The sequence below is a fragment of the Triplophysa rosa genome, unplaced genomic scaffold (genome assembly GCF_024868665.1).
Source record: "Triplophysa rosa unplaced genomic scaffold, Trosa_1v2 scaffold74_ERROPOS1015064, whole genome shotgun sequence".
Lineage (NCBI taxonomy): Eukaryota > Metazoa > Chordata > Actinopteri > Cypriniformes > Nemacheilidae > Triplophysa > Triplophysa rosa.
The window spans coordinates 40576-55207 of NW_026634763.1; the positions used below are offsets into that span (position 1 = coordinate 40576).

Sequence of the window (14632 nt, forward strand, 5' to 3'; positions counted from 1 at the left end):
GCTGGCAAGTTGGTATGACATAAAGGGAAGCGTACGATCTAAAGTTTGATTGACAGCCGTCACAGCCTCTTGATGGCCGAATTCACAGCTGTCTTAATTAGCCATTGCATGAAAGGCAGGTAAATTCGGCTGGCTAGATGTTGCATTTTGTACGAGCCGGGTTGCTGCTGTTATTGTTAAATAAGTAAATGGCGCTAAAATAATAAGTGGTAGGCCTACATGTGCTTGTCGGATAAAAGAACGGACGCATGTTTCTTAATTTGACGACTAAAACACCAGACTGATAAAAATGCGGGACATTCTCTCACTATGGGACGTTCGGGACATAAGGTGTATACAACAGAAAGCGGGACGGGTGCATGGTCACCCTATATGTCTCAATAGTTCATCATTAACAAAAGTCAAAACATTTCTGTAACTACTTTAACACATTATTGTTATGATTATCTTGCTGTGTTTTATCAAATAGAAAATGATATTTTACAGTCACACAATTTGTTATGTGTTATTACAGAAATGTATTAATGACACTTTGTATGACGCAGTTAGTTCAGTATCAAACATGCATTTCACAAATTCATCAAATTCCTTTATATTGTGAGAAGTAATTTTGTCAACACTGATAAAGGTATTAGGTTTATTACCGTCTAATGAAACTAATCGTCATCATCTAACTACACGCATGAACTCTTGTGCGTGACGTATGTCCCGTCATGCCCCGGTGCATTGTGGGTGCTGTCAGTGGCGCATGCGCACGGTGGAGCTCCATCTTTCCATCGCGAGCGCAGCACAACAGCGGATGTGTTGATGCTTTCAGTCGTTGTTTTTTTATTTTTAAACGCCCGGAGTCGATGTGAAATCAACCCTAACGGATTCTTTCTCCGTTATTACCCGCCCGGGAGCTGAAGGCGGACAGAAATGCGGCGTGTGGCGGGTATTATGAGGTAGATTGAGCGCTGCTGCTGCTGCGCTTCGGCCGCGGCGACACATTTGAGTGTAAATTCGCTGAAAGAGTGTTTCCGGCCCGCACGCGAGCAGGTGAGTGTGTGCGCTGCGTTTCACGCGTATGTTTGTGCTGATTGTGTGTTTTTTACGTTTAAGTCGCACTGGTTAGCAGTTAGCACTGTGCGCGCGCGCGCGTGACACTCTCTATCTGTGTGTGTGCGCGCGCGTGCGCTCTTGGTTTAACCATAATGCCTTAATCAGCCCAGAGTTCATCCCGAACCGAATCCGCCCGTGTTGAGCTGCGGCCCGGGTTCAGGTGTTTGCGGGTGCGATCTCAGGTTCAGATGTTTGCGGGTGCGATCCCAGGTTCAGATGTTTGTGAGGTCTGATCTCAGTTTTAGGGGTTTGTGAGGTCTGATCTCAGTTTCAGGGGTTTGTGAGGTCTTATCTCAGGTTCAGGTGTTTGCGGGTGCGATCTCAGGTTCAGGTGTTTGCGGGTGCGATCTCAGGTTCAGGTGTTTGCGGGTGCGATCTCAGGTTCAGGTGTTTGCGGGTGCGATCTCAGGTTCAGGTGTTTGCGGGTGCGATCTCAGGTTCAGGTGTTTGCGGGTGCGATCTCAGGTTCAGGTGTTTGCGGGTGCGATCTCAAGTTCAGGTGTTTGCGGGTGCGATCTCAGGTTCAGGTGTTTGCGGGTGCGATCTCAAGTTCAGGTGTTTGTGAGGTCTGATCTCAGTTTCAGGGGTTTGTGAGGTCTGATCTCAGTTTCAGATGTTTGTGAGGTCTTATCTCAGTTTCAGATGTTTGTGAGGTCTGATCTCAGTTTCAGATGTTTGTGAGGTCTTATCTCAGGTTCAGGGGTTTGTGAGGTCTGATCTCAGGTTAAGGTGTTTCCGGGTGTGATCTCAGGTTCAGATGTTTGTGAGGTCTGATCTCAGTTTCAGGGGTTTGTGAGGTCTTATCTCAGGTTCAGGGGTTTGTGAAGTCTTATCTCAGGTTCAGGGGTTTGTGAGGTCTTATCTCAGGTTCAGATGTTTGTGTGGTCTGATCTCAGTTTCAGGGGTTTGTGAGGTCTTATCTCAGGTTCAGGTGTTTGCGGGTGCGATCTCAGGTTCAGATGTTTGCGGGTGCGATCTCAGGTTCAGGTGTTTGCGGGTGCGTTCTCAGGTTCAGAAGTTTGTGAGGTCTGATCTCAGTTTCAGGGATTTGTGAGGTCTGATCTCACGGTCAGGGGTTTGTGAGGTCTGATCTCAGGTTCAGGGGTTTGTGAGGTCTTATCTCAGGTTCAGATGTTTGTGTGGTCTGATCTCAGTTTCAGGGGTTTGTGAGGTCTTATCTCAGGTTCAGGTGTTTGCGGGTGCGATCTCAGGTTCAGATGTTTGCGGGTGCGATCTCAGGTTCAGGTGTTTGCGGGTGCGTTCTCAGGTTCAGAAGTTTGTGAGGTCTGATCTCAGTTTCAGGGATTTGTGAGGTCTGATCTCACGGTCAGGGGTTTGTGAGGTCTGATCTCAGGTTCAGGGGTTTGTGAGGTCTTATCTCAGGTTCAGGGGTGTGTGAGGTCTTATCTCAGGTTCAGGTGTTTGTGAGGTCTGATCTCACGTTCAGGGGTTTGTGAGGTCTGATCTGAGGTTCAGGGGTGTGTGAGGTCTTATCTCAGGTTCAGATGTTTGCGGGTGCGATCTCAGGTTCAGGGGTTTGTGAGGTGCGATCTCAGATTCAGATTTAGGTCTGATCTCACATACAGTTTTTTTAGTCTGATCTCAGATTCAAATGTTCACAGGTCTGATCTAAGGTTTGGGTTTTTGTACGGTCTAATCGCGGTTTCAGGTTTTTGGGAGGTCTGATCTCAGGTTTGGGTTTTTGAGTGTCTGATCTTGGTTCATGTATGTCCTGTAGCTGATTTATACACTCGTGTGTGAGGGACTGATCATTGTGACATTTATTTAAAAGTTATGTTTCATCTAGGGCTGTGCCGATAAACGATATCATATCGAATCGCGATAGAATGTATTTCAAAAACGATGATAAGCTATTGGCATTTTGACTCGATATGGATTAATCTTACAGTCTAACAGACAGCAGAAATAAACGCAACAACAGTCAGTCAGCGTGCAGCTTTTATCATGCGCGTCAAAGTACAAAGTCCATTTCATACTGCACTTGGCAAAGAAAACTCGACATGAGGAGGAAAACATTACTGGAAGCGGAAACAAAGGTGAAACTAACCTCGAGTTGTCATCACGCGGTTTATCAAGTGTCTTATTTTTTTCGCAGTCGCCGGTTAAACAAAACAAACTTGAGGCGCAATTGCAAGCGAGTTACTTTCGAAACTCAAGCACAAACGTTTTTATATCCATCGTTAACATATCTGCTAACATGAGCTGGTGCATATGAAACAAACCAGCACTGCCATGTACAGATTAGAGATGTAATGAAGTGAGTTTGTGTGCACATTAAAATATTGAACCTTGTATGTAAGATGCTTGCATGATTAAAGAAATGTACTACAGTTTATGTGAGATGTCTTTAAGGTTCACTGAATACATTGAATGAATCCCACTACTCGAGCAAGACATTATTGCAGCGTTATGTATGTGCGCACTGCGCAGGTGCTGAGCCAATAGCGTTCGAATGTACCAGTAACGGAGCCCTTTCATTGGTTGAATGTACTGAATGAACACTCCCTTTACTTAACGAGTCAATACGTGCAAAACAGTGCATTAATTTAATTGAATTTTAACTGGTTAAAGGTTAACTTTTGTTAATAAACTGTATTTAAAATAGATTCTTTTAAATACAGTTTTTTAATTAAATATACACTCACCTAAAGGATTATTAGGAACACCATACTAATACGGTGTTTGACCCCCTTTCGCCTTCAGAACTGCCTTAATTCTATGTGGCATTGATTCAACAAGGTGCTGAAAGCATTCTTTAGAAATGTTGGCCCATATTGATAGGATAGCATCTTGCAGTTGATGGAGATTTGTGGGATGCACATCCAGGGCACGAAGCTCCCGTTCCACCACATCCCAAAGATGTTCTATCGGGTTGAGATCTGGTGACTGTGGGGGCCATTCTAGTACAGTGAACTCATTGTCATGTTCAAGAAACCAATTTGAAATGATTCGAGCTTTGTGACATGGTGCATTATCCTGCTGGAAGTAGCCATTAGAGGATGGGTACATGGTGGTCATAAAGGGATGGACATGGTCAGAAACAATGCTCAGGTAGGCCGTGGCATTTAAACGATGCCCAATTGGCACTAAGGGGCCTAAAGTGTGCCAAGAAAACATCCCCCACACCATTACACCACCACCACCAGCCTGCACAGTGGTAACAAGGCATGATGGATCCATGTTCTCATTCTGTTTACGCCAAATTCTGACTCTACCATTTGAATGTCTCAACAGAAATCGAGACTCATCAGACCAGGCAACATTTTTCCAGTCTTCAACTGTCCAATTTTGGTGAGCTCGTGCAAATTGTAGCCTCTTTTTCCTATTTGTAGTGGAGATGAGTGGTACCCGGTGGGGTCTTCTGCTGTTGTAGCCCATCTGCCTCAAGGTTGTGCGTGTTGTGGCTTCACAAATGCTTTGCTGCATACCTCGGTTGTAACGAGTGGTTATTTCAGTCAAAGTTGCTCTTCTATCAGCTTGAATCAGTCGGCCCATTCTCCTCTGACCTCTAGCATCAACAAGGCATTTTCGCCCACAGGACTGCCGCATACTGGATGTTTTTCCCTTTTCACACCATTCTTTGTAAACCCTAGAAATGGTTGTGCGTGAAAATCCCAGTAACTGAGCAGATTGTGAAATACTCAGACCGGCCCGTCTGGCACCAACAACCATGCCACGCTCAAAATTGCTTAAATCACCTTTCTTTCCCATTCTGACATTCAGTTTGGAGTTCAGGAGATTGTCTTGACCAGGACCACACCCCTAAATGCATTGAAGCAACTGCCATGTGATTGGTTGATTAGATAATTGCATTAATGAGAAATTGAACAGGTGTTCCTAATAATCCTTTAGGTGAGTGTATATCGAAATAAATATCGTTATCGATCAATATAGAAAAAAACTATCGAGTTTACTTTTTTGCCATATCGCCCAGCCCTAGTTTCATCTCTGCAAGTTATGTTTTTTATGATTGGATCAGAAGCGCGCGTGTGTGTAAATTACTAGTTTCTCTTATATTACACTTTGAATGCAGAGATTGATTTACAGAATACAAGTTTATAATCACTAAATGAGTTTGACTGTCTCATAAATGAACATCATGTGTAAGAGAGAATTGCATACAGTGTGACACACATTTCCTCATCCTGTAAACACACACAAACACAGTAATGTTTCTTTAACATTTCACAGCTGACTCTGGGATTTGAGCTAATAGACACAGTTGATTATGCAGTGAATGACCTCTTTAAGGTTTAGGTCCCCATCAACATATAAAAACATGAACACACACACAGTCCTGTCAATCATTTTCCAAGTGTATTAAAGCAGCCGCCTACTTTTCTCTAACAGTGGCTCTTCCTGCATCTCTTTTAAATTATTTGATCATAGTTCAGGAGAATTTAGGATGGGTGTGAGTTTGGATCGTTCAGAACCTAATCGCTGCCAAATCTCTAGATTTTATATTGATGGATTTAAGATGACTGTAATGAATATTTAGACAGTTCATGACCTGTGATGTCAGTTTACATTTACATTTATTCATTTGGCAGACGCTTTTATCCAAAGCGACTTACAAGTGGTAGAGCATATAAACTTTTTTTTTTTTTTTAATTCTGCAACAGATTTGTTTGTTTATTCATAAAGGGCTTTTTTATTGTTATGATAGCGTTAGTGGTTCTATTAAAAACATGTCTTTGAACAACAATCTGACCAAGAACTTTCAGTTTTCAGAGTGATTTGTTCACAGTAACGCAGTTGATCATATTGGGGTGCATTGTGCAGAAAGCTGCCATAATTCTTTGTCTTCATTCAGTGGTGTGAAAAAAAATGTTGCAGAAGCGTTTTGTTGGCATCTTGGATCGAGCTAGATTACTAAAAATGTGACTATATCTAGTCTGTTTTCAGTGCTTCTGTTAAGGCCCAAGTATACCTGCATTGTCATCATCACTAAAGCACAGTGACGACATAAAAGACTAACAGAAGAGCTGATAAGATGCTGTCAGTAGGGATGCAACGTTATAGATTTTGTTGGTTCGATTATAGGGCTGTAACTAGGCTTGTGCCAGTATCAAATTTCCATGCTGCGATTAATTGATTAAGGTTTCATCGCGGTAAACGGTATTATCGCAGTATTCAATTCTATGCGAAATGCAGGTTGAAAATATAAACCAACTTCAGTGTTTTCCTCTTGATAACAACTTTATTTTAAATAATAAAGAGAACCTCAAACATTTAAATATAAATAAAACAACACACAGTAATGATGTATAAAGTGAGTTTATTCAAACAGAATAAAGTGCAAACTACAAAAGAACAACGTTTGTTAACTGCTTTTAAATATACTTATGTCTGTACAGCGCTAGTACAATTCATGTTATTATTATTATAATTGTTTGAATAACAAGCCAAGCCAGTGTGTTAACTATTATAGCAAGCTAAACATTTATAAACATCAAATTCACTCGCACTTTGAGACAGTGTATGACTTTATTGCGTTCCATCAACGTATAATTAAAAATAATTATTCTGCCACACTGTCAAATTTCATTACTCGGCTTACTTTTAACCCAAAATATTTCCAAACCTCAGACTTCACCCTTTTAGAAGGGGGATAAATCGTCGGCAGCGTTCCTCCTTCCGCCACGCTTCCTCTCCGTGTGGTACTGTTTACATCAGAGTGCGCACGCGTCTTTTGCTCAGCAGCGCGCGCACACACACACACACACAGACACACACACACACACACACACACACGTAGGCATCTCCACATGGGGAACGGGATCATTTAGATCAGAGTGCGCATTCCTACGCAGCATACACGCAGTGTACTTTTATCCGGTTGATGAAAAATAAACAAATACACGTTCTAAAATAATCTATATATTTTCGCGGTATTTGAAAGTGCCCGCGATAACAACATCGTGCTAATTCATTACCGCAATTAATCGCATTACCGAATATCGGCACATGTCTAGCTGTAACGATACACTCAGCTCACGATTCAGTACATATCTTGATATTTTGAACAAAATTAAAAAATGAAACTGAAATTCAAATAACATTTATTTTCAAAATATTAACAATTTCAGTAACTTTTTGTTGCACATACAACTTAATAAAGAATTGTAACATTTTAAGGCTTAACTGAACCTGCTGTACTGCAGGTCAATACAGTGAGTGTCAATTTTGACTGCAAATTTTGATTTAGTTTTAGTCCTAAAATGCAATTTTGTTTTAGTCATCCCCATCATTTTAGTTTTAGTTGATGAATACATTATATTAAGTCTACTAAAATCTATATGGTTTAGCTAATTTAATTGGTGTAATTAAATGTTCCATACAAATATTTAACTGTCTTTACATCATTTACTTGACCTTAGAATTCAATTAAACCAGGTCATTACCTTTATTTTTCAGAAAAGTTCAGTAACTACAGGATATGCATTGTTAATAGGGATGGGTACCGAGAACTGGTACTTTTTTGGACCGGTACATAATTGAGTCAATACCAGAGTATCGATAAGCTTCATGACAAACGATAATTTTATCGATACTTGCGTTGTTTTATCTCTGTGTATTCGGGTGTTAAATGGCGAATTAGAGGAAGTTTGCTCGACGTATGTGTGATATCTAGGGCCATATGATTTCGGCAGTGTATTTGTAATCTGCTTGTTTTGCGCGTTTGAGTGAAAGAGTGGCATGGTTGCGCTTGTGGAGCTTTCAGCATCCGCGTTTCACAACGAGGAAGCTTCTGTCAAACACCCCTTTGCGGAAACCCGTCAAAATAAAAGTCCTTTATTTGAGAACAAGTTATAACATTGTTTTTAATAATTCGGCCACGGAGTATATTTACTTACTTTAGTAAATTGAAGTAAATGTGCTAGTAAAATTATAAAAATAGTACATATAATTAAAAAAAATTAATTGCTTAGAAAATAATACTTAAATTTATGTAGACCTAAAACCAGAAAGGATAAAAGAAATACGGTCTACCTGCCAAATAACCATAGTGATGTAAAGTAAATATTAGAGATGCACCGATTGCAATTTTCTTTGCCGATTCCGATTTCCGATTTTATTACAATTGAAACCTGCCGATTCCGATTTTTGCCGATTTTCTATCCACAAACTATAATTGACAGTATACTGTATATAAAACCATATTAACTTTTCTTCATACATTTTTTTTTATTTTCATTGAATAAATGATTGAACATTACAATTTCCCCAAATTTCCCTAAATGCAGTTCTCCAAGCTGCATTAAATTACAGAATCTTCTCTTTCCCAAACAACTCTTAAATTGAAGAACTCTGTGACTGAAAAGAAGTACAAATAATAATATATAACTAAACATGTCACATGAGTTGAGTTGAGAGTTAATTTACCTTTTTCATTTTTGTACTCATCTCACAAAAGTCTAAGATAACAATAAAATACTTCAATTTTATTCTTGTCTGTTACTGTTTATGAAACTAACATTGCTTTATTTCATTTGTTCTGAAATGTAAAATAAATGGTCTTTATCTTGTGTCTGTAGTATTAAAAGAAGTGGGTTGATTTTTGCTGCAACTTCAATAAAATGTAAAAAATCTTTTTTTGAATTCTACTCTAAAGATGTATATGTATTTGCAGTTTTTTGTGTTAGTAAAGAACTCAATCAAATATATATCACATATATTGATTGATTTATTCATTTTTTTATATTTTGGATTTTTAAAAACAAGTAGAAGTCGTGTTGAATGTCATTTTACCTAGGTGAAATTACCACAGTTTTAACGTAAGACAAGGAATCAGGTTGAATGGAATTTACGTTTGTTTTACACAGAGTGAACGACTTCAACATGAGTTTAGCATGTGTCAGAGTTTAGCATGATGCTAATAGCATCACTATTAGCATACATACCCCATGTATACAGAGCAGCGAGAGATGAACTACAGTGTGTACAGTACATGATGCGTGTGCACGCGTGTGCAGTCAGCAGATATAAGAGATGCGCGTCAGTCAGCTGAGACTCGCGGTCCAGTGGACCCACATGCGAGTATCAACGAGCCGTGAAAGACAGGCTGTGCGTGTGCACGTTTTACATGATTACTTGCAGCTTTGAGTGCAGCTTTTTTTTACTGACGGCTGTGACGTTCTTGCCCGCATCACGGGAAACAGAAGATCTGCTTGGAATCGGCGAGACGTGAGACTGACCGGCCGGTCACCGGTCCGGCCGATCACAGGAAAAACCGATCAATCGGTGCACCTCTAGTAAATATGTTGAATTACATTATGATGTGCTCCTATGATATTGATGAAATCTTAACGATACCCATCCCCAATTGTTACAACACAGAAAATATTAGACCATGAATGACATGTACCAGTTCATTCAGTCTCATTTTGACTCGTTCGTTTGCGTGAACGGCATATTCATTCAGTACATTCAACCAATGAAACGCTCTGACAGAGCTCACACTCAAGCGCTGTTGGCTCGTGTCTCTTTGAAGCTGCACTGTCTTTGCTTGAGACGGTAATGAATGAGAAAAATCTTTCAAAAAGACAAATGACATAACTGTATTACATTTCTTCAATCATGCAGATCACATACGTTTTTTAGCATGTCATTCGATCTTTTAATGTACAGTACGACTCACTTCATCACTTCTCTGATCGTTACAGCGCTGGTTTCTTTTGGCTTACTTTGTTGCATTTCATGTCTTACAGCAAAACGCTTTGTAAAATCGTGGAGACACAGATTGGGTCTTCTGCTTCCCCTTCTACCAGAGACTTCCCTCTCTACCGCATATGTGCTATAAGCACACATGACGTCACGCTGGCGCAGAGTTGGTAACGTCTTGACCGCTCAACAAATAGAATTAAACACCATGTTGTAAAATATCCCCATCTCTCTACGATGCGCATCGTAACATTTTTGCATGAAAAATATCGTACTACGAAGTATCGTTACACCCCTATTCGATTATAGACTGAGGAATTAGAGCTGGAATGATTCCTCGAGTAACTCGAATACAAAAAATCACACAGTGAACTACAGTATACACGGAGCACTGCGTTTCCCCATGGACCATTATTACTGATGCACAGCTCGCTAAACTCTGGACATGATGTGTAAACATAAATTTAAACTAATTTAGGTAAACTAAATGCATCATGCATAAGCAGACATTAGTTGTTTACCTTTGAAAGTATTCTTTCTATTTTTATTTATGTTTCTTATTTATATATTTGTATTATATTGCATTTTGAGTGTAATATGGCTAGGGCTGCACGATATTGAGAAAATATGCGATATGCGATTTTGTTGTTGAATATTGCGATAACAATATTTCTTGCGGTATAACATTTCCTAGAGAAATGCTATTTTTTATTATTTATATATATGTTAGGGATGTAACGATTCACTCAGCTCACGATGCGATGCGAGTCACGATTCTGATCTCACGATGCGATTTATTCACGATTTACTCACGATTTATTTTTACAAAATGAGTTGAAACAAATTAGAAATGAACAACTTCCCTTGCATTATTTCTTAAATGCTTCACGTTTCTTTGTATAATAAAATAATGTTTTATTTCAAATAACAAAACTAAACTGCAATTTTATAACAAATTAATAATAGAAAAAGTCTCTTTAATATAAACAAACTAATACTGTCTGAACTTTTCTTGGATTTTTTTGCATTTAAGAAATATCAGCATGTCCACGTTTAGATTTGCAGTGAAAATAGCGGCCCCTGCTGTTCAAAAAATGTATTGCGATTCAGTTCACACCTCAACCGATTTGAATCGTCACTCATTATAACCGATTTTCAACCGGCTCACGGTGAATCGTTACATCCCTAATATATGTAATTATCATACTGAAATAAACAGGTAATATATATTCTTATGATGTAACTGACAAAAGACATTAATGTTACATACAGATGGATAAATTAGGGCCATATCATTTTTAGATTACATAAATTTGTTTTAATATTTCTAAGTTCTGTTTTTCTCCTTTTTTACTATACAATACTGGTATATTTGTCCACATAAATTACTGTAGGATACTATAGTATTTACTATAGTAAACTGCAGTAAAATTCCTACTCTGTTGTTTTTGAACTTTACTATAGTATACAGTGTGTATCAATTTACTGCAAGGGCACTTCAATTTTCAATAGTACACTACAGTATTTTTTGTCTGAGTGTTCAATTTAACGGGACTTTTATTTTGCCGGGTCTTTGGGAAGACGCTTGTTTGCAGATAGCTTCACTCAAACACTAAAACGCTCCTAAAATAAACTCTCAGAGCAACTCTGGAGATGAAGTTCATGTGTTCATATCCTCATACAGTGCAGCACAGATAAATCCTCGACCATCACTCGTGTTGTATGTTAATCTGTGCACATAATTCACTCAGACACGCAGAACAGCCAGACGACATTTAAATAACAGGATTCCATGTCCGCATGGACTATATGTCACACTGTTCTTTTTTTCAAGTTACTTGTCCGGTCGGGCAAGTAAAATTCTCTCTCACTTGCCCATACAAAACATTTACTTGTCCCGGACAAGCGTTAATGTCGAGCCCTGCAAAATATTGCCATATTTCAGACGTAACGTACCGTTCTTTTTAGGGAGAAGTTCGTCGCTGTCATTTTCTTCGCTCGTCTCTATTCCTGCCATATTTTTTTTCCGCTCTCTGCTTTGAGCCGCTAGGTTCACCTTTGGGCCCGCGATCTAGCCAATAGTATAATAGCACCTACTTGGCGGGTATAAAGATAGTAATACCCCTTCTGATTGGTCCAATTTGGACAATCTAAGCATGCAACACACAAATGATTGACACATGAAACAAATTAAATTTATCGCAACTCTCTGCGATATGGATATCGCATATACTATTATCGAGGTAACGATAATTTTTCGATATATCTTGCACCCCTAAATATGGCAGTGGAATGTGCTAAATGGGTTTATTTTTCACAGATAATAATGTATGCAATTTCGGCAACAAAAATGTTAATTTTTCTAAAAAGGCAACAAATTAGTTGTTCATTTTAAGAGACCTGTCTTATTTTCTCTTGTATATTTAGTTATTGCTTTTTAATAATGAAAAAGTACTTATTATTTGAATACTCGATTAATCAATGGAATAATTGGTAGAGTAGTCGATTACTAAAATAATCGATAGCTACAGCCCTATGAGGAATAATCACGGTTACATGATTAAGATGATTATTATGCATTAATTAACTTTAGGGTTAGGTATCGTTTGGATTTTTTTCGATACCAGTGCCAAATCGATACTTTAAAACAGTACCTGTTAGTGTTGGCTCGATACCAATATTTTGGCTTCGGTACCAGAATCTAATACCGGTAATATCGGTACCATAGGTGATCAATAACCAGCCCCAAAATAAATTATTTGAAAAAATATTAAGAAGACTACATGAAACTGCTGTAACTGCTTTAATGCATATTTTATATATTATTTTTATATTTTATATAGCACCATTTTAATAAACATAATCTCACAAATATCAACAACTAAATTTTGAACAACAATTAAATGTTTCAAGTAGGTCTATTTAACAGTAGCATTCAAGATGAAAACTGAATGATCAATAAAAATAAAACATTGCACAGTCTTCAACGTATAAAATAAATATGCAATGACTCTAAATAAAGTTACAAAAGTTTCATTTTCTCTTTAATATGTGACACAGATGGGTTAGGTTACTGTCACTTTAAGGCAAATTCTTTTTTTTGATGCGGATATACATTTAAAACACAACGGACTGTGCTTATGTGACCCTTTTGTGTTTTTGACATAACAGCGTGTGTATTTGACAGTATAAGAACATATAAGACGCGAAAGAGAACTTCATGATGATTAGTAGAATAACTGAGATGTCTGGAACAGACATAACGTTGTATATGCTATGTCGTGGTAAACGGTATTATCGCAGTATTCAATTCTATGAGAAATGCAGGTTGAAAATATAAACCAACTTCAGTGTTTTCCTCTTGATAACAACTTTATTTTAAATAATAAAGAGAACCACAAACATTTAAATACAAATAAATATAAATAAAACAACACACAGTAATGATGTATAAAGTGTTAGGGTTAGGGTTTGCTACAAACTGCAAAAGAACAACTTTTGTTAACTGCTTTTAAATATACTTATGTCTGTACAACGCTAGTACTACAATTCATGTTATTATTAATATTATTGTTTAAATAACAAGCCAAGCCAGTGTGTTAACTATTATAGCAAGGTAAACATTTATAAACAGCAAATTCACTCGCACTTTGTGACAGCGTATGACTTTATTGCGTTCCATCAACGTAAAATTAAAATAATTATTCTGCCATACTGTCAAATTTCATTACTCTGCTTACTTTTAACCCAAAATATTTCCAAACCTCAGACTTCACCCTTTTAGAAGGGGGATAAATCGTCGGCAGCGTTCCTCCTTCCGCCATGCTTCCTCTCCGTGTGGTACTGTTTACATCAGAGTGTGCAGGCGTCTTTTGCTCAGCAGCGCACACACACGTAGGCATCTCCACATGGGGAATGGGATTGTTTAGATCAGAGTGCGCATTCCTACGCAGCATACACGCAGTGTACTATTATCCGGTTGATGAAAAATAAACAAATACGCGTTCTAAAAATCAAAATGCTAATCTATATATTTTCACGGTATTTGAAAGTGCCCGCGATAACAACATCGCGCGAACCCATTACCGCGGTTAATCGCATTACCGAATATGTCTAGTAGAGACGCATCGCAGCATGTAGAATATACGTTACACTGTAAAACAATCTAAAGATCTCTCAGCAAAAGTAGAAAGAGCCAAATTTGTAATAAATCACTCACGGTGTCTCAGTTTAAATGGTCGCAAAAGTGCTTGTAGAGCGATTCATCATCTTCTTCTATGTTGCCGCTTCTGCGTCAGTTCTGTGGCATACTGCCGCATAGCGGTGAACTTTGGAACAGCAGTGTTTCAAGTACCGAAACAAGCAAAATTCTGGTATTGAACCGATTGAAATCTAACATGTACTGGTAAATTTCCAGAACCGGTTTACTGCGCAACCCTAGTACCGGTGCTTAAACGTTGCCTAAATCGATTCTTTTAAAAAAAGAGCCACAAAACACCGGTGGATGACATTAAAGAATAATATTTTAAATTAAAAAACATTTATTAAATAATTAAAAACAATTTCACAATTAAAGTTTTAAGTGAATGTGAAATGATTATGGACACATTGAAAGATGTTATAGTGTTTACTGTTTACCCTCCAGCTACAACTAAATGCTCACCATAGTTGTATTAAATATGGGCAGAAAATGCGTTGAATATATCAACAGATTAAGTCTATTTACAGAGAGTCTTCTAGGCTACATTAGAAGGCTGAAATAAAGTTTTCATTTACATTACAATGCCTAGTATGTCTGTTTAATGGTCGCGTGTGCTGGTGGGTTGTAAAAATCGATACAGTGTTG

At 38.3% G+C, this 14632-nt stretch overlaps 1 protein-coding gene across 2 annotated transcripts in view; it reads left to right on the top strand.

Moving 5' to 3' along the window:
• The first annotated feature begins 745 nt into the window (after nt 1-745).
• Nucleotides 746-14632, top strand: part of LOC130551166 (methyl-CpG-binding domain protein 5-like) — a 43602-nt gene continuing 29715 nt past the window's right edge. For both annotated transcript variants that reach the window (XR_008962544.1, XM_057328712.1), the window contains exon 1: nt 746-1038. The gene's annotated coding sequence lies outside the window, so the exon portion shown is untranslated. The remainder of the gene's footprint in view (nt 1039-14632) is intronic.